General features: G+C 37.9%; 1 protein-coding gene across 1 annotated transcript in view; it reads right to left on the bottom strand.

Moving 5' to 3' along the window:
- Positions 1–25,854, bottom strand: part of AKAP6 (A kinase (PRKA) anchor protein 6) — a 520,177-nt gene that overhangs the window by 421,804 nt on the left and 72,519 nt on the right. The gene's annotated exons all lie outside the window — the stretch shown is intronic.

The following is a 25,854-nucleotide window of genomic DNA, read 5'->3' on the forward strand; positions in this document are numbered from 1 at the left end:
AAAAGTTCAGCTACATCGCCATCAAAACTTCCCACCTCTCTCTCCTTTCTTTTACAATTTTTTTCTCTTAAATAAAATAACAGAAAAGCCAGGTATCTTGCCGACTGTACTCACTGTAAATGGTTCTGTCTCTAATGGCCCTTCAGGATTAATCATCTGGCTCCTCCTCTCCCCGCTGTTTCTCTTCTTGTGGCCAAACAATATGAAGGCCAGTGTCGGGGCTGCACCATGCTGGAGGACACTGGTGCCAGTAGGGTCCTAGCTTCATACTCCCTTAGTGGCCTAAATCTCTTGGGCAGAGAGGGCTGCTATGCAGTCCCTATTTGGAAGCTAATGTATAAGCTCCAGGATTGTGCAGTCATAGGCAGACCTTTTGCAAACAAGCAGTGATGAGTGGGCTGAGAAAAAGGAGACAGTTGCCAGAACAAGGATCACTATAGAAAAGAGTCTTTGGGTGGACAGAGCACTTACAATCATGGTTCAGAAGAATCAAGACTATACTCTCAAAAACCCCAACAATCTTAAAGCAGGATAAATTAATAGTACTGTGCCAACATGACTAGCTGACAAAGCCAACTTCAGCCAAATAAATTCCTGCTCTGTCTCAGCAAGAAACTGTTCTTTCCATGTAAGAGCATTATCATGAGTACAGTTTGAGAGGCAGTCTTTTCATCATGTAAATCAACCCTAAGCCTACATTCTTATTCTCAGTCTTTCTCGCCCTGCTTACTCCTTAAAACATAAGCAAGTGATTAAAGCATAATTCTAGTCAAATTAACAGATGTGCTTGCTACATAGCACTTATTGCAGAACAGAGGTAGAAAAAATTATATTAAGCATCACATAATTTTCCTTTTTCTCCCCCTTCATTTCTTCTCTTACATTTTTATAACCAGTCTTCACAGAACCTATTCATACAGACACTGAATTTAGAAATAAATAAAAAAATCCTCTGGCCTGTTTCAATTTTTGTCTAAGGTTAGCTCTCATGACTTGACTGCATTAAGGAGAAAGACAGAAACTCCAGAGGTGTACCCTGTATCTGATTCCAGGATACCAGATTGGGCTCTGCAAAGAAAACACAAAAGCAAATTTAATACATTGGTTAATTAAATGCCACTGCCTAACCAGATAAATGAGGATCTGATTCGTCACTTAGTTTTAAATCTTGCTGCCTGCCTACCTCCCATGCCTTTTGTTGGGTCAAGAGCTGGGAAACTTTAAATGGCTTTAAGCTCTAAAATAGAAGAGGCAAAGAGTTGCTGCCAAATATTAAGTTAAATTTGTACTTAGGGGAAAAGTTAAAGTGACTTCTGTAAGATGCTCCTAAGGAAATGTCCATAATTGCTTCCTGATGCCTTCTTCTCCTTTGCTCTCTTTCCCTGCCCACCCCAGTGCCCTCCAGCACTCACGTAGAGTAACACTGTTTAGTGAGAGCACTGCAGTAGCCCCAGATTAATCTCACTTTCTAATCCTCTTGCAATAACAGGCCAGCCTACAAGTGGATGTCAGTGAGGAGAAGGACTACAAGTGCCCCAGGGGGGAAACAGCATGTCAATAGGGGAGCCCAAACAGATTTCCATAATTTAAAAGATCTCGGTGTTATCATTGGTGTTTCTCTCTCCTTTCCCTTTTTGAATATGTCCTTTTGTACAGCTGTGCCCCTCGGCAGATGGGTGATTACATTCTGCTAATCACTTAGAGACCATGCACCATCTCCTGGGTCTTTCCTCAAATACCCGCTAACTCCCTTGCCCAGAGAACAGTCTGCTATCAACCATAACACACTTAATCAATCATCTTCTCCCCTCAAACCTTCCTCCTACCCCTCTCCCCAATTATTCAGATCTTTCTGTGGCAGGGATACCGAGATTGACTCAGATATTCATCATGCCTTCTGCATTTTCTTTCCTCCACTACAGCAGTCATTTCCTGTCACACAGAGATTCATTTGGCTGCTTCAGGCAGGCAGCCGCAGTGGCACCCATGGTCATCAGTATGTGGACCTGGACTCAGTGAACACTAATGAGCATTCATACTTCTCACCCTCATCCCAAATTGCTAAAAATCACCTTAAAATATTAGGCAGTCACCTTTCTATTGTTCAAGAAATTGTGAGAGACTGGATTTGTAAAACTTTAATACATAATTTGTACAATTGTTGCCTTTGTCAATGCTATTAAGGTAAAGAAAATGAAACAAGATTCATTTCAAATCAACTGACATTTAGTGGTCAGTATTTAAATCAACTGACATTACTGAAAATCAACTATATAAAAGGCATTCTATGTATATGTGACTCATCATATTTACCCTCAAGGAAATTATAACTTTATAGAAACAATCTCTCTCTCTCACCTCTCTCTCTCCTCTCCCCGTCTCCCCCTGACCCAAACACATACTCATACCTACTGCACCAGCAGGCTATGGTCAAATATATGAAGGGCAAAAACAAACAAACAAAAGCCCAGTAAGGCCCCAGGAGTGTCAATTATCCTGAGTAAAGGAAAGATAAGTGCGAACCTTTACCACAGAAGGTAACATTGCAGGTGGCTTATAAAAGTGGGTCTGGAATTCCCTACTGAATAAATGGTGCTGGGATAACTGGCCAGCCATATGCAGAAGATCGAAACTGGACCCTTCCTAACACCATATTCAAAAATTAACTCAAGATGAATTAAAGACTTAAATGTAAAACCTAAAACTATAAAAACCCTGGAGACAACCCAGGCAATACTATTCCGGACATAGGCACGGGCAAAGATTTCATGATGAAGACACCAAAAGCAATTGCAACAAAAGCAAAAATTGACAAATGGGATCCAATTAAACTGAAGAACGTCTGCACAGCAAAAGAAACTATTAACAGAGTAAATGGACAGCCTACTGAATGGGAGAAAATCTGTGCAAACTATGCATCTAACAAAGGTCTAATATCCAGTATCTGTGAGAAACTTAAACAAACTTACAAGAGAAAAACAACCCCATAAAAAAGTGGGCAAAGGACATGAACAACTTCCTTCCTTCCTTCCTTCCTTCCTTCCTTCCTTCCTTCCTGCCTTCCTGCCTTCCCGCCTTCCCGCCTTCCCGCCTTTCTCTTTCTCTCTTTCCTCTGTTGCCCTGGCTGGGATGCAGTGGCACAATCTCAGCTCACTGTACCTCTTCCTCCTGGGTTCATGTGATCCTCCCACCTCAGCCTCCCAAGTAGCTATGACCACAGGAACACAACACCACGCCTGTCGAACTTTTGTGTTTTTTTGTAGAGACAAGGTGTCACCATGTTGCCCAGGCTGGTCTCAAACTCCTAGCCATTGGCCCACCTTGACTTCCCAAAGTCCTGGAATTATAGGCATAAGCCACCACAGCCAGTCAATGAACAGACACTTTTCAAAAGAAGGTATACATGTGGCCAACAATCACATGAAAAAAAGCTCAACATCACTGATCATTAGAGAAATGCAAATCAAAAACAAAATGAGATGCCACTGACACCAGTCAGAATGGCTATTATTAAAATGTCAAAAAAATAACAGATGCTGGCAAGGTTGTGGAGAAAAAGGAACGCTTATACACTGTTGGTGGGAGTGTAAATTAGTTCAGCCATTGCGGAAGTCAGTGTGGTGATTCCTCAAAGACCTAATGACAGAAATACTATTTGATCCAGCAATCCTATACCCAAAAGAATATAATTCATTCTATTATAAAGACACATACATGCATATGTTCATGGCAGCACTATTCACAATACCAAATACATGGAATCAACCTAAATGCCCATCAATGGTAGACTGGATAAAGAAAATGTGGTACATATACACCATGGAATACTATGCAGCCATAGAAAAGAATGAGATCATGTCCTTTGCAGGGACATGGATAGAGCTGGAGGCCATTATCCTTAACAAACTAACACAAGCACAGAAAACCAAATACTGCATGTTCTCACTTATAAGTGGGAGCTAAATTATGAGGACACAGGGACACACAGAGGCGAACAATACACACAAGGGCCTTTCAGAGGGTGGAAGGTAGGGGGAGGGAGAGGATCAGGAAAAATAACTAATGGATACTAGGCTTAATACATGGGTGATGAAATAATCTGTACAACAAACCCCAAATACACAAATTTTCCTAAATAACAGACCTGAACTTGTACCCCTGAACTTAAAACAAAAGTTAAAAATAGACAAAACAAAATTTTTTTAAAAAGAGAAAAAGGATATCATTTAAACAAGCAGAGATGGAAGGGAGGTGAAGGAATTCTAGGCTGGGGAAACTGCATGGATAAAGATACCTCAACACCAAGAAGCTGGGAGAATCAGCAAATAATTGAGTGTTGAAGGCAACAGGAAGCTTGATGGGGCCAAGAAACAGATTAAGCTACAAGGTAAGTTGCTGCCATATTGTAAGAGGGATGAGAATGCCATGTTATGGAATTTGGAATAAATCTTGCAGGGAGCAAGGATTCTAAAAAGATTGTCAAAAAAGAATAATTCAATTATAGTTGTATCCTAGAATGGTACAGGAAAGTCAATACATGCACTCTTATTTAGAAAATGAAATAAGAAATCAGCATCATGAGAGGATCAACATCCACTTTTTCAAGCAAAGACTTTATTAACACAAAGTGTAACCTTAAAAACTTCTTTCTAGCCCAGAAAGAAAAGATATATATAGAGAAAGAATACAAGTTTGACTTTTGGATCAAAATGATTAAAAGAGTTCTACACTGTGTCCTACCTACTCCATTAAATATAAAAAGAATTCTCCATTTTTAGTTCTCCATTAACCCTACTCACAATCTTAGTATTATAGATTTGAAGTGGAAAAATTTTAAGGATCATTTCATGCAATGTTTCTACTTTTTTCTTGTTCTAAAATTATTTTAAAATTCATTAAAGAGTTATATATATATAAACATTGTATATATAAACATATATCTAAAAAACATTGTAAAAATAGGCAAGATTGAAGATAAAAGATCCCTCTTTAGCCCCACATTCTCTACAGTCAACAAGCGATAAGAAGCTATTTATATGCTGTGACCTCAATATGTAAAGTAGGAGAGAAATGAGCCCTGAGGGAAGGGTCATCTTGAAAGATCCTGAAGTCTGAATTAGTTATCTGTATTAATTCAGCAATATAGAAGTATTTGCTAATTTAGCATTTACCAGGTGTTAATAAGTATTCTACAAAAAGGTTGTTAATAAAAATAAGTTGGGGCTGGGAATGGTGGCTCATGCCTGTAATCCCAGCACTTTGGGAGATGAAGGTGGGAGATTGATTAAGCCCAGGAGTTCAAGACCAGCCTGGAAAACATAATAAAACCCCATCTCCACCAAAAAAAAAAACTTAGCCAGGCGTGGTGGCATGCACCTGTAGTCCCAGATACCAGGGAGGCTGAAGTAGAACGATCACCTGATCCCAAGAGGTCAAGCCTGCAGTGAACTGTGGTCTCACCACTGTATTCCAGCCTAGGTGACAAAGTGAGACCCTATCTCAAAAACCAAACAAACAAACAAACAAAAAATTAATTGGGAGAGGCCTGGGCAATTTCTGAGTAAAGACGGCCAACTGAATACACAGACTTAATTTTTCTCCTTCCAGAAACCCTACCAACACTACTGAAAAAGTTTTTTTGTTAAGTATAACCACTTAAGAACGGGAAGAAAAATGGGATTTTGGAAGCCAGAAATTAGATGAATAAATGATAAATGACTTAACCAACTCATAAAAACTAAATATTAAGTCAGCAGTACAGAGAACAACCAACCAACAAAGAACAGAGAACAATTCTGATTTTTACTTCAGAATCCTTCAAGTATTTTGAAATTGATGGAACCAGGTACCTCTGGAAGTAAAGGTGGAGTGTTGTGTAGGGAAGAATTACCTTTATCTAAAGAAAAGATGGGCCTTTGCCCCAGCTCCCAGGAAGTAACCTCTAAACCCTTGGAATTTCCCAAATGTTAGGAATATCTGAGTTAATTATGATGGGCCCCTTAGACTACACCTGGTAAGTGTGTGCTAATAAGGTGACTCAGAATGAGGGCTGGCCAGACAGAAGAACCAACCATGTGGTCAAAGGGTTGAGGCTTTGGGCAATGATGTGGGTGGTGATTCAATCAATCACACCTATGTAATGCAGCCCCAATAAAAACTATGGACATTGAAGCTTAGACAAGCTTCCCAAATTGGCGGTATTCCATGTGCATTGTCACACATCAACAACAGAAGGGTAATATATCCCTGAGGACCTGGAAGATTTGTGCTAGCCTCAGATTCTTCCCTATGTGCGTGTTCCTGTGGCTGGCTCTTATTTGTATCCTATTGCTACAATAAAATCATAATAAGTAATAGCACTTTCCTGAGTTCTATGAGTTGTTCTAGTGTATTATCAAAACTGACAGAGTCTGTGTGAACTCTCAAATGTATAGCCAATTGGTCTGAAATGAAGATAGTCCTGGAGACCCCCAAATTTGCAACTGGCATCAAGAAGTTGGGCAGAACTGTCAGTCTTGGTGGTCTGTGCCCTTAACCTCAAGCTTGGCCTAACTCCAGGTAAAGAGACAATCATATGTTAAGATTAATCTTGATTTTTAAAAATGTTTAAAAATCAGTGAGAACCATAGGTCTCTCCTTACTCTGTGTTGCTGATTAGTTGCTTCCACCCCTAGTTCAGACAGAAGACTGGACGTATATTACCTAGAAAGAATGAATCACAGGGTCTCTGGACTGGCAGACACCAGGCGCAATTGAGGAGTACTCTGAAAATAAGAGGATTCAACTAATGTAGACATTCTGAATGTTGAGATCTCCAGTCCTCTTCCCTGACTCAGCTCCTCATACACTGGGAGCAATTTCTTTACCCTCCAGTCAAGAGACTAGAGATTCCCTCTCTAGGAGATCTGATCAGTCCAAGAAGACAAGATACTGAAATTGGCACATCCAGATTACCCTACAGTGACGTTCGGTCAACAGGCCTACCTACACATTCAGAGCATCCAATCAGCTTTCTAGTCTTTTACTCCTAAATATGAGTAGGCAGTCAAGGATTAGCAGAGATTTAGGGAAAGCTCCAGTTTGTGTAACAGACTCACAGCAAGCAACAAAAATCTCAACCTGGAGGAAACACATTATCCATGGAAAATATGATTTGGGTAAAAAAGAAAGATTATCAGAGATAAGATATTATATACATAAAATAAGAAAAAGAGGCTATACTTCAAAAGAAATATGTGTAGAACCAAAAAAGAACTCTGGGAAAATAAAAGTATGTATAATAGCAAAAATGAAAACCACAATATAATAGCTAAAAATAAAGTTGAGGAAATCTCGCAGAATGTAAAGTAAAAAGGTAAATAGATATAAATTAGGAGAGAGAAGGTAAGATAATTAGTGACCATTGCAGGAGGTCCAACACCTAGAGGAAAGGAGTTCCTGAAGGCAAGTGGAAAGAGAAAGGAGGAATTATCAATGAAATCTTTCAAGAAAATGAAGGACCTGAGTTTACAAATTTAAAAGACCAGCATAGTGCACTAAAAATAGACAAACACCAAAGGAACATTATTTGAAATCTCAGAATATGCAGGGAAGTAAGTTTTAGGGTGGAAGTAGAAGTATATACAAAGCATGATAAATCAGACTGGTTTGGATTTCTCAACAGCAACATTAAAAGCCAGAAGACAATTTGTTTTACATAAGAAGGAAAAATAATTCTAATCTAGAATTTTATAGCAAGAATAATATAGACTAATAAGCAGTGATAGGGTAGAATAAAGGTATTTTCAGACACATACACACACACACACAATCCATCTTCTACACACATTTCTTAAAAGATACCAGAGGCTATGCTCTGCTAAAACAAAGGAGTAAAGCAAGAAAGAAGTAGTCACAGGATGAAGCAATAGGAGGCCCACCTCCCCAGAGCGAAAAGGAAGGGAAATCCCCAAATGGCGGCTGTATACCCGGCAAAGAAGGGCTTCCAGTCCAGACTACAACAGGTCAGAAGGCTCCTGTCAAGACTGCTTCAAACAGATGATGTTGAGAGAAAATCTGATGTAAATGAATATACCCAGAAGAGATTTACCCAACTTGTAGAGAATTAGGGGTTGAATTGGAGATAAACACATAGAAAACTAAGCAAACAATAATAATTGTAAATTCCAGAAAGAAACAAAAATTGTTGAAAAATAGAACAAAAATCATATTCCTCTTTGTGGTATAGCTACAAACTGCACTTGAATAGTCTTAATAATTTAAACACTCAATGCTGCAATAACCCAAAATCATGGCATAATTTTATAGGAAGAAAGGAGAGATGGGAATTGTGTGCATGTGCACGTGCACGCCTATGAGAATGTGAGAGAAAGAGAGAGACAGGGTGGGAGAATTAGCTAAATAAATTCTCACCTTTTACAGTGAGAGGTAAATAGATAAAGCTAAGGAAAAAAAAATACTCAGGGAGTAGCCATACCATCCTATCATTTCAAGATAGAGGTAGTTACCAAGAGAATCAGCTAAAAGATGAAAAGTGGTTGCCTCTGGAGAATGGGAAATGGAAAAGAAGAGAGGTTGGAGACTGTTGTATATGTTAAGAAACCTCAGAACTATTTGACTTAACTATTTGTATGCAAACATAAAGTTTAAAACATACCTAGATTAAAAAATGAAAGAACTTCTTTACTACAGGACAGGGTTTTAACACTCTCGGGTACATTGAGCATTTCCAAACAGGGGATAGGGAGATAGAGCGCATTAGTTCCAAAATCTATTTTACTATGAAAATAATGATTTTTTGTTTTTTTTCTTTTGTTTTTTGTAGAGAATGTCGTAAGACTGGGTGGGGTACAACTTGGTTGATATTAACTTTAAAATGCTTAAAGTTCAAAATTGTGCCTATCCACTCCTAAAACATTATATTTTTTTAAATACAAAATGCTCACTGTGACTCAAATGAATAATGAGGTTGCATTTGCTTCATTCAATCTCTTTAAGAAAGAACTGCTTCCTATGAAATAAACCTGATCTCAGGATGACAACCACAGGTGATTAAGTGATCAAGTTGAAAGTAAGGTTATTTCACTATCTGCCCCATAAGTAGATATATTGTGGAGTGAATAACTTTTATTTTTTAAGACAACTGAATCAGGCTGAGATATCAAATAATACATTAAGCCAAATCTGTCAACTAATATTACATTTGTTTTTGCTGTTCATGCTGCAACATGAGAACACATCAAATAACTACTCACACTGCTGTTCTTTCATAAACAGAAGGCATTTTACGGGTGATGAACTTTCATAAAGAGCATGATTTTCAAAAGCATTATTCCTATTCACTATTATTTCCTACTCACTATAGACTCCCAGACATGTAAAAAAGAGTTTCCCTTACAAGACTCTGACGTCAGATTTTAAAATACTAACAAGAGATAGCAAGGGCTCTCAATATCCAGAGATTTGATGTGATCAGAGATCCTCCCTCTGAATATTCTTTATTACAGAGAGAATAATAAAGGTCTTCTACTATGTTGACTTTTCAAAAAAACAATTTCAGCAAGGTAGAACCTATTATTTCAAATATTATATAACGGTTTTGCTTAAAATGCATCAAGTTCATTACAGTCAAGCATTTCAGCCTAATTAGCCATCTAAATTGAAGGTGAGTGTTTGATAAAGTATGAATTGTTTCAAGATGAATTGGTGTTTTCAAAAATAATCCCTAGAACAAGTAATTTAAGTTACATATCATGGATAAATAATTTAAGTTACATAAAATGCATATTTTCTAGTGGAAACTAGACAGTACAAGCTTATGAATATTTTTGTTCTGTTTAAGCTGGTAGATAATAAAAGCATGGCAAGCAAACCAGCTCAATACAAATTCACCTTCACTCAATTTTTCTTTTTAAATAATAATTTATTATCTTGCTCAATGAAATAAATAGCAACAATAAGAACTGCTGAGTAAGAGCTAATGACTTAAATGCCTCTAAAAAGAATCTAGTAGATCCTTCATCAACCCTAGAAAATTAGTTATAGATTAAATATTACCAGATACTTTGCCAACTCTTCCATTCAGCAAAGACAGAAACAAGATTTTTTTTAAATTCAGGGGTGTCTCTAAGTCATGGGAAAATAAGGAACAGAATGCTGAACATTTTAATAGGTCAACCCATATTCTCTCCCCTCTGCCATGAGAGTACTAAGGCCTAAGTTAAAGCAAAGACCCATCAGCCATTTGCTTTTATTACTTACCACTAACCAAAGTATAGCTGTGATGTGGAAGGAAGGAAGCAGCAGTTGCTAAGCAGGGTCATGATTTCTGAGCCTTTCACTTTTTGCCCTCCTTTGCCCTCTTGGATAAAACTTCAACATCCCAGCACTTGAGCAGCTGGCTGCCATCCGAGAGTGATTCAGATGTTTGGAAGGTAATTGTCCCCTATGCTTTTTTATTTTTCATTCTTTCTCTTTGTTAGCAATAGTTTCTCATAATTGACATGACACTCAGAAACAACTGGTCCTTTTCAATAGGCTCTAGAAATCATCTATTTATAATTTTCCAGCTAATGCTTCAAAATCATCACATGACATTGCTACTGTTGGTCTTACTTAGTCATTTGCAGCCAAACGCAAATGAATCTCAGACAAATTCTGCCAGTCATAACTCTATTCATTGTGCTCTTTGGCCTAATCTTATCATTGTTAATAGTTCCGTATGATTCAGACGCTGATTTGGATATTCAAGGTCTTTTGACTGAGTTTCCTTAACAAGAAATGATATTTCATATGCCTGAAAATAATCCAGAATATTTCATTAACATTCAGCTGACCGGTTTTAAATAAGAGCATTTGGGATTGCATTCAATTAAACTAGAGTCTATAAGGTAAGAATTTTATTTATTCATTTAACTTTTTTAAATTAAAAAAATAGCTTGAAGAATATGATTTTTCTCTGTGTCAATGTGCAAAATAACATAAAAATTTAAAGGAAAAACTTAGATTTATAAGGAGGCAGAAGAGTATATTGGCCTGACAGTTTTGTATACACTACAGTTAAGCAGAATAAAAGGTATCTATTGAGCATCTCACTTTGTTTGGCACTCACTGGTTGAGCTCTGGCTAACAAGCGAGTCAACATTTTTTGTCCCTCCACCCTCCAGAAACTTCAAGTCCAGGAAAGAAAGAACTGGCAGCTTCCTTGTTTATTTACTTCTCAACTGAATTTTACAGAGAAATATGTGGAGAAAAACTGATCTTGAACCCAAAGAAGTCTCTGTACTTTTAAACTGAGTTTCTCAATCTATATACTTTTTTCAAAAAGGTATCTTCTTATCGCTTCACAGGGATCACATAACAAGGTTTATGTTTAACCTTGTTAAAATATGACAATATTTATATATATTTAAATATATAACAAGGCTTATAACAGGATCTCTGTGTTCAGGCAAGGTTACTACAAAATTTAGAGTATTTCTCTGTATGAGGACAGAACTTTTAAAAATAGCATCTTGGATTCAGACTGTGAAGCAGTCACTTGAACTAAATAATACTGGTTTTTATTATTCAAAAAGTAATCAAGGTAATCCCAGCACTTTGGGAGGTGAGGCAGACAGATCATTTGAAAACAGGAGTTTGAGACCAGCCTAGCAAACACAATCAAACTCCATCTCTACTAAAAATACAAAAAATTAGCTGGGTGCAGTGGCACATGCCTGTAATCCCAGTTACCTGAGATGTTGAGGCATGAGAGTCAGTTGAACCCAGGAGGTGGAAGTTGCAGTGAGCCAAGATCACACCACAGCACTCCAGCCTGGGTGACAGCAAGACTCTGTCTTAAAACAAAACAAAAAGAAGTAATGAAGAAAAAATACACTTTGTGAGACTGAGGCGGCAGATCACTTGAGGTCAAGAGTTGGAGTCCAGCCTGGCCAACATGGTGAAACCCCATCTCTACTAAAAATACAAAAATTAGCCAGGCATGGTGGTGGGTACCTGTAATCCCAGCCACTCGAGAGGCTGAGGCAGGAGAATCGCTTGAACCCAGGAGGCAGAGCTTGCAGTAAGCTGAGACTGCATCACTGCACTCCAGCCTAGATGACAGAAAGAGATTCCATCTCAAAAAAGGAAAAAGGATAAATAGACAAATCAGACTTCATGAAAGTTTTAAAATTTTGTGTATCAAAAGACCGTATCAACAAAGTAAAAAGACAACTCATAGAACAGGAAAGAAAATTTGCATATATCTGATAAGAGATGAGTATCAAGAATGTATCAAAAACTCCCAAAACTCAATAACAACAAAAGACCCAATTCAAAAATGAGCAAATAAACATTTCTTCAAATACGATGTACAAATGCCCAATAAGCACATAAAAAGATGCTCAACATCACTTATCATTAGGAAAGAATGAAAATCAAAACTACAAGGTATTGCCTCATACTGATTGGTATGAGTACTATCAAAAACATACAAACAGAAAATAATAAGTGTTGGTAAGAATGTGGAGAAACTGGAACCTTTGTGCATAGTTGGTGGGAATGTAAAATGGTACAGCTTCTGTAGAAAACAGTATGGCAGTTCCTCAAACAATTAAAAATACAATTACCGTATGGGCTAGCAATTCCCCTTTGGGTATATACCCAAATGGATTGAAAACAGGGTCTTAGATATTTGTACCCCCATGTTCATAAGCAGCATTATTCACAATAACTAAAAAATGAAAGCAACCCGAGTATCCATCAACAGATGAATGGCAAAACAGATAAGTAAAATCTGTTATATACATATGACAGAATATTATTCTGCCTTAAAAAGGAAGGAAAATCTGATATAGGCTATAACATGGATGAACCTTGAGGACATTATGCTAAATTAAATAAGATGTTCACAAAAAGATAAATACTATATGATTCCACTAATATGAGGTACTTAGAGTAGTCAAAATCATAGAGACAGACAGTAAAATTGTGGTTTCCAGGGGACAAGGAAAGAATGAAATGGGGAGTTCTTATTTAATGGCATAGATTTTCAGTTTTATAAGATGAAACAAGCTTTGAAGACAAATGGTGGTGATGGCTGCACGATACGATGAATGTGCACGATACCATTGAACTGTACACTTTAACATGGCTATATACATTTTACCACAATTTTTTAAAAGTAGAAGAGAAAAGCACTGGGAAATAAGAAATGTTGTTAGCAATATAAGTATGGATAGATAAAAATATCTGTAGATCTAAAACATATCAACTAAGTTGACATAAAGTCTCAAGTTAATACATGAATTACTTTTAATTAAAAAACAATTCAGGATACAACCTAAAAATAAAAGTAATGGAAAGTCTTTAGATAACAAAGATAATCCCCAAATACTTATTGAGTATCTGATCAGTTAAGGCACTGGTATAGGCACACGTATACAAACCTTAGGAGACACGTGTGTACTGCTTACAATAACATTGTAAGATGACATCATCCATTGGCTTATAGAGAGACTTCTGTACCAGTGTAATGCATTATATCTCCCAAAGAATTTGTAAATCATGCTGATTTAGTCCACTCTTCTTGTCTTCTACTTCTTTTCCATCAGTATTGCCAGTTATGTCTGTGTCCATGAAATATTTAAGTAGAAAAATAGCCAAAATCTCATTCTTAGGTTATAATCAGATCCATTAGCCTTATGCAAAACTAATTGGTGGGTTAAAAAATACATAATATAATTACTTGTGCTTAAAACGAAACAGGCATCCAAATTTAGTTATTGGAACAAAGGCAAGTTAAATTCAGTGAGTGCATTAGTCTGGTGAGTTATTCAAGGTCACTCACTGGCTAGGGCAAAACTAAATAAGAGAGCTGAATTTCCCAAAAGTTTAGGTTTGATCATTCTCTCTTTTAAACTTGGCTATAAAGTGAAAGGGCTTCAAATTTTTCCTCAATGCTTTGTGTCATCTTAATAAACACTGCCTACATAAAGACAAAAAAAGTGTTAATTATATACCCATATATTAAAAATGAAAATATACACTCATGTAGAGCTACGTCAAGTCAGCTGTTTCCCATTCAAATGCAAACAAAAAGACCAATTCATTCAGCTGTAAAATTGCATAAGCTGAGCTCCAACGACCAGGGGGAACAGTATATCCTATCACAATTCCGGCATAAACATAAATAATATCCAGAGCATCATTTCCTGAAACATGGTTCATGCAATACCTGCTCTGCAAAGTACTTTAAGAAAATGTTTAGAGGTTGATACATCCGGGAAATCCTGCTTACACACACCCCTTATGAGAGATACGCAGCTCACATTAGTTCCCAGGAGTCTTCAGAAATTTGTCATTTTTGTGTAATTCAGTCTTTTCCAAACACATATTTTTTTTATTAACAGAACCAGCACTTTGGGGATCATTGCTCTAAAGAATTTCAAGTATTCATTGTATTCAAATACAGAGTGATTGTAGACCGTATGAAATCAAAAGCAAGAGGCCTTTCTTATCCTGTCTCTGAAACCTTGACCTCAGCAGTCCCCACTTCATGGCCAGGCTTACTCAATCTCAAGCTACCAGTCTGTAAAGGAGAAAATACTGAAGGTTGTGCTGGTTTCTCATTTTATTTACCGTCTAATTTCAACCAAATCTCCCATTCTGTTTTTAACAAGCTTATGTCCCTTTCAACATTCTCTAAGTTTTAGGCTGGGATTCTATTTCTGGCATTCCAGATTCTGGCTAGCCAAATCCATGACTACCTTCTGACACTGAACTCTTTTGTACTTAGTGTACAGCTTTTACCTTTGATCCTGTACAGAAGCCTGTCAATTTAAGTCCGTCTCTACTTTGGGCTTATCCTCCCTCCTGCCTGTGATAAAACTAATAAAGGCAAACCTCAAACTGTGACAAGGAGGATATGCTCCATAGAGACAGAGAAATCCAGTGATGTTTCTTGCAGCTTGGATTCATCCATCAATCAATTAAGAAACACCCAAAGAGCTCCTTCTGTCCTCAAGACATTATGCTAAGAGCTATGGAGAATTTAACAGAAAAGACAATGGCAGGGCACTTCATTTTGAGTAATGTTTTGGGGAGGAATTGGCCCAGGAAGCAAGGGAGAAATTTGTGATTCAGTAACTGTGAGGTTCCTCCTTCTATGGCTATATATTACAAGGATTTAAGAATGGTTTTCGGCCAGGCATAGCGGTTCATGCCTATAACCCCAGCACTTCGGAAGTCCAAGGCAGGAGATCACTTGAGCCTAGGAGTTTGAGAGTAGCCTGGGCAACAGAGTGAGGCCCATTGCTACAAAAAAATTTTTATAATAGCCAGGTGTGGTGGCGCATGCTTGTGGTCCCAGCTACTCAGGAGGCTGAGGTGGGAGGATCACTTGGACCTTGAGGGGTCAAGGCTGCAGTGAATCATGATCCCACCACTGCACTCCAGCCTGGGTGACAGAGCAAGACCCTATCTCAAAAATAAATAAATAAATAAATAAAAAATATTTTCAGTGCATACTTTATTTTTGTCCCTAAGACCATCCCTGACCTGTTTGATGCTATTCTTACGTAACATCTTTTGGTGATAAAGATAACATATTGTTAAAAAGAAAGGCATTTTTAAAACAGTATGTCCAGTTTTAAGGACCTCTGGATAGCCTCTAGAGTAGAAATATAGGAGACACTGTACATAAAATGGCACATGGTGAGATTGACTATCTGGTTTACAATAAAATCCCCAATTTCAAGATTAAGAAAAAAGTGCAATGTATATACCTACTCTCAGTCCACCATACCATCTTTTTTATTTAACCAAAGGCATTCGTACTTGTTAAGAAATATAGGTCTAGAACAAGGCAGATTGCTGATAACATCATCCATGGTGTGTGTTATTGAAGATCTACTATGCGTATAGGCACATTGCATATGCTGATTTGTTTTAGGGGAATCATTTCCTGGAGACTTGAAGAGTGTAACAATTAGAAGCTCCTTTGAGGTACACAGCAATAAATTTTTAGCTTCAATTCCTAAGAACTCAACAGAGCCAAAACAGAAGTGAATAGTAAATTTCTTTTGGCTATGACATCTGATAAAATAGCGTCCCTTCATAGAATGCATAATGCCTGTATTATTTTTGTAAACATAGCCTTGCCAAAAGATGCTCTTGAAAGTTAATGTTACAAAAGGGGAGAGTAGTAAGTATTGTGTCAATATTATGTACCAAAATTATGAAGTATGTCTAGTTATCATGGAAACATGTCATGTAATTTATTTCCAAAAGATACGAAAAAGATTATAAACTCCTTAAAAGCAAGGATTATGTGACACAATTTTTCATCCTACATGGTGTCTCACTCAGACCCTGCGGCATAGCAGGCATGTGATATACTTGTACTGAACATATAATGAGTCAAGGAGTGAGTGAGACACTGAATGCATGAATGATTCAATCAGTGAAGAAATAAAAATTCAATAAAGCCTTTATATAAATAAGCTGGTAGACAATTGTATGCTACCCACTAAATGAGAGGGTATGAAATAGTTAAAGAGAAAAGAAAATCCAGAAAAGCTGAAAGTAACTACTGGAAAATGTTTCTTCGTTTGCTTGTTTTAAGTAACAAGGGAAACTTCTGAGGTAGCATTCAATCTGGACCCTGTCTCACAAAAACCAAGATCCTGACAAATCCCTTACCAATGTGTTTTCTTACCAATGTGTTTTCACAAATCCCTTACCAATGTGTTTCATTTACAAGCTAATTTCCTGGTATTAGCTTGTAAATGAAGCAGCTAGCATTACGGAAACATATTAGAGAAGAAAAACTAATTTTATACTTCTGGTAAAGACAGAAGATCAAATGTTCTCATTAGCCTCTGCTACCTCCCAAAACCCATAAAAATATCACTAAATAATTAAAAAAAAGGAGAGAGAGTAAGAGAGATGGTAACAACAAGAGGATTTGGAAACCAGAAAATAAATGGGCAAGAAGTAACTGATTTAGCAGATCTAAGAAAGCTAAATCCTAAACTGGCAGTGGGGAAACTGAGAGTCAATCAAATTTACAGGTAGAGCCCCCAAATGCCCAAAACTGATGACATCTTGTTCCCCTGGAAGAAGGGTGAAGGTGGGCCTAAACCTAAGATAATCACCTGGAAGCCAATTTAAGAATCAGCTAAAACCCCAGATTCCTTCTCTTGGGAGTCTGCCTCTCTATGCAGAGAATAAAATAGAGGGTCTCTAGATAAAAGGATACCAATGTTGAAGGCAGGGACACCTTACCCTACACTGGGAAATTAGGTCAACATATGCTTATTAAATGTTTAAATCCTGCCTTCTCCATTCAATTCCCAGAGTGCAATCAGCAGGTTGGAATCTCATCAAATCTAAAGGAAATACCTAAAGATATTGATGGAGAAGGATATTCCATCAATGAACAGCCCATATCAACCTATATAGCAGGATTTCTCAACCTTGGCACTTTTGACATTTGGGACCAGAAAATTCTTTGTTGTGGAGAGCTATCCTGTGCATTGTAGAATGTCTAGTTGTAGTACCTGTGGCCTCTACCCACTAGATGCCACAACTTCTCCAGCATTACAAACAGAAATGTCTCTTGATATTGCCAAATGTCCTATAAGGAGCAAAATCACTCCTGGTTGAAAATCACTGCTTTATAGTGAGGCTGATAGCTGACAATTCCCTCTCATATACTCAGAGTTTCAAATCAGCTTCTTAGATATTAATGGATACTAGTTGAAGTTATGCATGGTTGAGCACAGATTCACTTACAATTTATGCTTGAATTAACCATTTAAAAAGCACAGTGTGATTTAGTTGTTTTCAACTAAGATTATTTTATGAAATCTAAATTTTTAAAAAATCTTTCTAACAAACATCATCTGAAGTTAAGAGTATCCCAAAATAATTAAAAAGTAAAAAACAAAAATAAAAATAAACCTATTAATATGGTCTACCTATAGGCAATAAATTGGGATTTACTTTACCCCATAAATATCTAAATAGTTTGCTCTTTCTCACTTAAGGAACATTTGTTATCTTAATAATAATCTTTTTAAAAAGTCTCATTATATTTGTCAATGAAAAGAGTCAAACTCTATAAAATATTCGAAGAGATTTATTTTTAGCCAAATGTGAGTGACCATGGCCTGTAACACAGCCCTTAGGAGGTCCTGAGAACATGTGCCTGAGGTGGCTAGGGCACAGCCTGATTTTATACATTTTGGGGAGACATGAGAAATCAGTCTAATATATTTAAGATGTACATTGGTTTGGAAAGGCAGGACAACTCAAAGTGGAGAGCTTCCAGGATATAGGTAAAATTTAAATTTTTTCTGGTTGACAATGTGTTGAGTTTATCTAAAGACCTGGGATCAACAGAAAGGAAATATCTGGGTTAGGATAAAGGGGTATGGAGATCAAGTTTTATTGTGCAGATAGCAGACTTCAGAGAGAATAGGTTAGAAAGTGTTTCTTATTGGACTTAAAAGGGTGCCTGACTCTTAGTTGATTATCTCCTGGATCTGGAAAGAAAAAAAAGGAGGAGGGAAAGGGGATTCTCTACAGAATGTAGATTTTTCCCACAAGAGGTGACTTTGCATGGTAATTTCAAGATATGACAAGGAAATATATTTGGGGTTAAAATATTTTGATTTCCTTCCTTATTTGTTACGTGATGTTATGCCAGAGTCAAGTTGGAAAGCAGGCCACATTATACAGGATTAAATAAAATCCCTCTGATGAGACTTTATGGTTTGCAGGGTGTGACTCCCTAGGTTCCTTAGGTAGGATTTGGGCAAAATAAGAAAAAAAAAGGTCAGAGTTTAGTCCTCATACATAATCAAGAGAAGTGAGTAAGCCAAGTGGACTCTCCTGGAATGCCTCTGAAGTTCTGGTCTTTAAGAGATGAGCATCTGACATCAGTTGGAACATGTAGAAATTTATTACCTTTCAAACTGTTTACAAGTTTTATTGTCAGTTTCAAATTAGAAGAGGAAGAAAACCTTTGTTGTTAGGCCATATCAGTATATGAAATGCATTTTGAATGTAAGGAAAAACTTTTTAATGAGAATCACACAATTTCAGCTAGAAAGGAACTCAGAAGCCATCTGTCAACCTCCTTCCCAAGGAAGGAATCACCATTTCAAGATTCCTGGAACATGTTTAAGGATAAGGGGCTACTGTTTTCTGAAGAAGATGGTTCAGTTTTGAATCACCTTGAAACGTACCCAAGTCTGCTTTTATAACTTTTATACACTAGTCTAGCCTTTAAAGGGGAGAAAAAGTATTTTTCTCTCTAATTCATCTGTTTCAGTTCAAGAATTCTTGGCTCCTTTGTCATCTATGTAATTCTGTAGTCTCTAAGATATGTCTAAGCCTGTATCTAACTCTCTTCAAACATATCCTAGTCATCTAGGTAGCTGGCATTTTCAAAGGTGAAATTGGGTATATGAACTAATCTTTTTTTTTTGTTTTTTTGAGACGGAGTCTTGCTCTGTGGCACGGGCTGGAGTGCAGTGGCGCAATCTTAGCTCACTGCAACCTCCGCCTCAAGTGATTCTCCTGCCTTAGCCTCCTGAGTAGCTGGGATTACAAGCGTATGCCACCACGCCTGGCTAATTTTTGTATTTTTAGTAGAGACAGGGTTTCGCCATGTTGGCCAGGCTGGTATCAAACTCCTGACCTCAGGTGATCCACCTGCATCAGCCTCCCAAAGTGCTGGGATTACAGACAATATAGGGGTGAATCACCATGCCCGGCCTATATAAACTAATCTTATTCGGTTATATCAACTAATCATCCCACACATGAAGACTTCCACCAGCATTTTCCTTGCCATGGATAAGAAAACCCCACCCTTCACCAATATCCCTCCACCAAACCATGATCTACATTCCTACTACAAGACCATTAGAGTGAAGGCACAAAGATCATCTACCTTCCCTATACATACCTACTTGGAGATATTTCTAGACTAGAGCAAAGTATAGTAACTCTGGTCACAATAACAGACTAAGGTCAGGTCAATTTACTGGTATTCTTAGGAAAAACTCCACAGCTGATACCTCCACAGCTGATACCTCATCCTTATGTTTAGAGTGGTTGCTCATTGAAAATTATATGATTTTATAAATTATAAATTATATATTATAAATTATATAATTATATATAAGCTTCCAGTAAGTAAAACCATCACCCAAAACCAGAGTCCATCAGTTACTCTGAACACTGAAATTCTTTTTGTACAAATATCATTGCTAATCTGAAACCTATTCCTTTCTTTTAATCATTTTTAAGTCTCTGACCCAATTGAGTAAAAGTCATTTTGAAGTTAAATTTACAACTATATTTACAAGACAATGCAACATTTGACGAATCATTAAAATTTTTATTATCCCTCAGCAGATTTTTGTTCTTTTCCCCTCCTTCCCCGTTCATTTCCAGTTGAAGAATCCTGGCTCCCAGCCAGCCAGAGTCTTGGAGGAGTTCTTATTCAACCATCCACTTCCCACTGCTAGCCATGGTGTGCCAAACAGAAATTTTTACTCATGCCATGATAACTACCTTCTTAGAAGTTTTCCAACCTCCCTTGCGTTACAGTTTAGGGGTGTTAGAAGGCCAATTATTTGTGTGGGTTATAGAAGATTCTGACATCCCCTAGAAAGAGCCTAATCATCTGGCACTTTTCTGCACATCATCTGGCAATAAACACCATCTGCGATTCAGCAAGGAAACTCTTTGCTGTGCCATAGGATGTTTCTAAACTCCTAGCGGTCATTAAAAGCAATTATTTTACCGAGATTCATTCCTCCTACCAGTGTAGAAACCCTTCTCCTGCAGGTTGGTATATCCTAATCCAGAATCCTTGGGGATTTTGCATGGTTTCTGTGTGTTTGTGGAGGTTGGCAACAAGAGATGAGTACTATGCCACTGCTCTAAGGTTACATGGTACCATTTGATAGAGAGCCTGTAAGTCTAAAACTACGGGTTTCCTGAAAAACACTAGGAACTGAAATGAGAAGGAGACATGGATCAGGAAGTGGAACAAAGGAAGAAGCAGAGAAACTGAAAAAATTCAAACCACCTCACTAACATGCAGTAAATATCAGTTTTAGGAACTCTGAAAACATGCCTGCACCTCTGTTCAGGTCAGCCTCCCCAGGTCCTCTTCAGACCGGGCCAGGTAGGCTCAGACTCTGCTCTCACACTCACTGCTCTGTGGAGGCTGAGGCTCCTTTCTGAGCCTGTGTGGGGATCTCCTCACACACAGCCGAGCTGCAGAGCTGATGCAGCCCAGGCCTGAGAACAGTGGGGACTGGATGGTTTGTCTAATTCTCTGAACATAAACTTGGCAGGAAGTTCTTTGAGTTACTAAGCAACTGAACATCTGACATGAAGCCTATTAACAACCTTTTCCATAGATTAGTAAAAGTTCCCAGAACAAATTCATGTCTGGTCCAGTGAAGAAATAAGAAGGAAACAGGGGTAGCCAAGAAGGGGATGGGAAAGGAAAGCCAAGATGGAAAAAGGAAGCAGCTTGTCTTGTGACATGTGGACGCAAGAAGATGAGGAAAGCAAACAAATGGAGGCACTTGGGTGAGAGTTGGTGACATCCAGGGAAGGAGAATGTGAATAAAATATGGTACAAAATGATCCAGAATTGCATTTGCCACAAGCTCTAGGAAGCAGTCTTACAGCAAAAAGAGAACTTCCAAGGTTTTCATTTGTTATGTAGAATTATAGATCTTTCTTCCATTTTGTTATAATCATCCCCACTCAAGCACTCACCACAAGTACATTGCTGTCACAAAAATCTGTAAGGATAACACACTAATGGGCTTGACAACTTCATGAAAACAGATAAGGAATGACTTGGAAAGTTCTCAATTTATAACTTAATGTCCTGGGTAAGCTGCCTTGCTGCTGCCCCTAGATTCACTCTCTCTTCCTTTTCTACCTTACTTTGCTGTGCCCAGGGTACAGACAATAAGGGAGTGAATTGTTTGTGGAGAATTTTAAAACATAATAAACTGACAAAAAGTCAACCTGCTTTTTATTAACACCTTGGCTAACTAAGAATTACTGCAATTTTAACAATATATATGTAAGCCTCCAATTCTCTCTCTTTTTAAAATTTTCTTTATAAAAACATTATATTCGCCAGGCACAGTGGCTCATGCCTGTAATCCCAGCACTTTGGGAGGCCAAGGTGGGCAGATCATGAGGTCAGGAGTTCAAGACCAGCCTGGCCAACATAATGAACCCCTGTCTCTACTAAAAATTCAAAAATTAGCTGGGCATGGTGGCACGTGCTTGTAATCTTAGCTACTCGGGAGGCTGAGGCAGGAGAATTGCCCGAACTCAGGAGGCAGAGGCTGCGGTGAGCCAAGATCACACCACTACACTCCCACCTGGGCAACAGAGCAAGACTCTGTCTCAAAACAAACAAACAAAAAATTGTATTCTATATGGAAGCTAATTCAGAGAGCTTCTAGTTACACAATCAGTCCTGACACACTTAAAGTCAGCTACACTCCTTCCCAGGATACATTCTTAGGGTCTAGAACCATTCAAGTTTGCTGCAGGAGCAGTTCCTGCCTCTGGCCTCCAGAGTGCTACCTATTCCTTATTTAAACAGTAGATTAGAAACTGATTTTCAAAAGGAATAACCGAAACCTGAGTTACATCAGTTCTGTCATTCTTCATGGACACATGGAATTTTTAATTTATGTTTAAAATTAAAACAGTGTATATTAGTCCATTCTCATGCTGCTATGAAGAAATACAGAAGACTGGGTAATCTTATCACAGTTCTGCACGACTGGGGAGGCCTCAGGAAACTTACAATCATGGCAGAAGGCACCTCTTCACAGGGTGGCAGGAGACAGAATGGGTGCTAGCAGGGGAAATGCCGGTTATAGAACCATTAGATCTCGTGAGAACTCACTCACTATCACAAGAACTGTATGGGGGAAACTGCCCCCATGATTCAGTTACATCCGCCTGTCCTGCTCTTGACATGTGGGGATTTTGGGATTGTAATTCGAGATGAGATTTTGGGTGGGGACACAACCAAACCATATCACAGTGAAACAGAGAAGGAACCACAAAGTGAAATATTTTTGTTTGGTAAATGAAAATTTGATATGTATAATGAGATGAAATATTTTACCAAATTTGAACAATGTCAACATTGTAATTTAGTCTTTTAAAATTGTCAATTATATTTGTTGTGAAACTTAAGGATGAGTCAAAAAAAAAACAATCATTATGACTTATCATTATCGAAAATAATTTTGTCCTGTATAAGCAAGGGGAGGGGTATTTAAAATGATCTGCTCTAGGTGTCAGCCAGTATGGAGCATGTGGAAGCAGGAATAAGAGGAAGGCACATAAATGTAAGCACTTGGGTGAGAGTTGGAGGCATCCAGGGAAAGAGAACATGAATAAAGTATGGTACAAAATGATCCCAGAATGATATTTGCTGCAAGTTCTGCCCTCTGCCCTCTGGCTTGTATTGGGCTCATACAGGACCACTGGCTTGAGATCAGGAAAAGAGAAGAGTGAGGTTAGGGCATTTATCCCTTCCTCTCCCTGAAGCCTTCCTCTAGTTTGCCAACATACTTTGACTTAGACCAGAGGTCACAGCTCTCATCAGAGGCCTTCCCCACACGACTAGTTCTCAACCTTCTCTCTCTTCTCTCTTCCACCCTCCCTCCTTCCCTTCTTGGAATATAGTTATTGCTTGCCTGTCTGTCTTGCCAGTTCAGACCCAGGGATGGAAAGACACTGCCCTCATCTTACTAGCCTAAGAATACTGCACTACCCTTTGTACTTTTCCTATACCCTGCCCACACCTTTATAAATTTAGTGTTAACTCTGAAAATTACCCAATTTTCAGGTATCAACTATTGCCTGCTGACATTCTGACTAATATATATATCCTGACTCCTCATAACCCCAATTTCCATCACTGTTCATTATCCTAGACATCAAGTGGAAAATTTTCTCCTCCTTAAATATGTAATTCTAATTCCATAGGCTCTGACGATCATGGAAATGGAGCAGTTGATATTAGTTGTTTAACTGCAATTTCACTGATCAGGGAAGAGTGGGGGAAATATCACAGGATGTGTACTTAGCTGAGGAATCTGCTGCAGCACAGCCTTCTAAAAAACACCCTCCCTTCTCAAATGCTTGCCAGTCAACTCATAAAAGTAAAATCTGACAAACTGCCTCATTTAACATAAGCCCTCCCCCTACAAAAATCACTTCAGTATTTTTTCTGCTTCTCCCAAAGATGGGGATTAAAAATTCTAGGATTAATTAAAACCTTTCATCATTTTAAAGGGGTTAATCTTAAAGCTAATGGAAAGAATTAATTCCAGGCAGTAGTGACTTCAATCTGTCGGAATCCTTTGCATTTCATTTTATCCTTTTCCAAGTTAACTACAACTGTAAAGATGACTAAAAGACTCAACTAAAAGGTTTTCTTAGAATAAAGAATATTTTTGTTAATATTTTTTTAAAAAAATATTTCATGGGATAAAAAAGTACATTCACTGAAATTCAAAGGATCTTGATTCTCTAGCCTGGTAATCTTTAAATGACTTAAATACCCTCAGAGTGTGAGAACTTGATTTCAAAATGCCAAGCAAACTCAAGCAAGAAAACTTAGAATTATACCTAGCACACAATAAAAACACATAATTTCTGCAAAATAATTCAACAATCTGATCTGACCTCAATGTGATGACCCAGAAGAGAATTTGGTGGTGAGAAGGGCTGCAGAAGATACAATTACCATGGCTAATCTGTATTCATGAAAATGAGAGCTAGAGTTGAACAACAACAAAAGCATCAGCAATATTAATAGCTAACACTTACATTATGTTTACTGTTAATATGTGTGCAAAGCACTGTTTTAAATGTTTTTCATGCATTGATTCATTTAATCCTCAGAGCAACCCTGAAAGGTAGATCACCGTAACTATTTTCATCTTACAGATGAAGAAACTGAGACTGGGAAGGTTTAAGTAATTTGCCCAAGGTCACACAGCTAGTAAGTAACAGAGCTGAGATATAAGCACAGGCTTGGCTCTGAGTTCATACATCTAACTACCATGATATACTGTCTCTACCAGAACTTGAGAACACAGTCCTTTTAATGGTGTGCAATTTAAAAAATACAATCAGTCTAATCACAGCACATGAATTCAATTTAATCTCCATTTCTCTTTCAGGAACAACAGTTAAAAATGGGAACTGAGGTATCCCCAAGAGAACTCTTACTGCTATAATATTTGTGAAGTCATGACAGTATCATCAACATCTGGAGACCTACTAATAGTTTTGTCAAGAAGAAAAGAAAAGGAATAGCCTAGTTCAGTAATTCTCCTCATTTGGAAATGAATCAAGAACCCCTTTGTGATTCTGTTGACAGCTATGGTCCCTCTCCCAAGAAAATGTCTACTTTGCATTTAATTTCAATAAATTTCCAGAAGGCTTGATGCGCATCCACAGGCTCTATGTGAGAAAACCCTCTTCTTAGATGATTTCTAAATCTACAGTGTTGTATACTTCACAGAAATAAAAAATCAACCAGCCGAGCTCAGTGGCTCACACCTATAATCCCAGCACTTTGGGAGGCCAAGGTGGGCAGATCACTTGAGGTCAGGAGTTCTAGACCAGTCTGGCCAACACGGTGAAAACCCATCTCTACTGAAAACACAAACATTAGCCAGGTGTGGTGGCATGTGCCTGTAGTCCCAGCTACTCAGGAGGCTGAGGCAGGATAATCACTTGAGCCCAGGAAGCACAAGTGCAGTGAGCCGAGAGCACGCCACT

This window comes from Mandrillus leucophaeus, unplaced genomic scaffold (assembly GCF_000951045.1).
Source record: "Mandrillus leucophaeus isolate KB7577 unplaced genomic scaffold, Mleu.le_1.0 Scaffold596, whole genome shotgun sequence".
NCBI lineage: Eukaryota > Metazoa > Chordata > Mammalia > Primates > Cercopithecidae > Mandrillus > Mandrillus leucophaeus.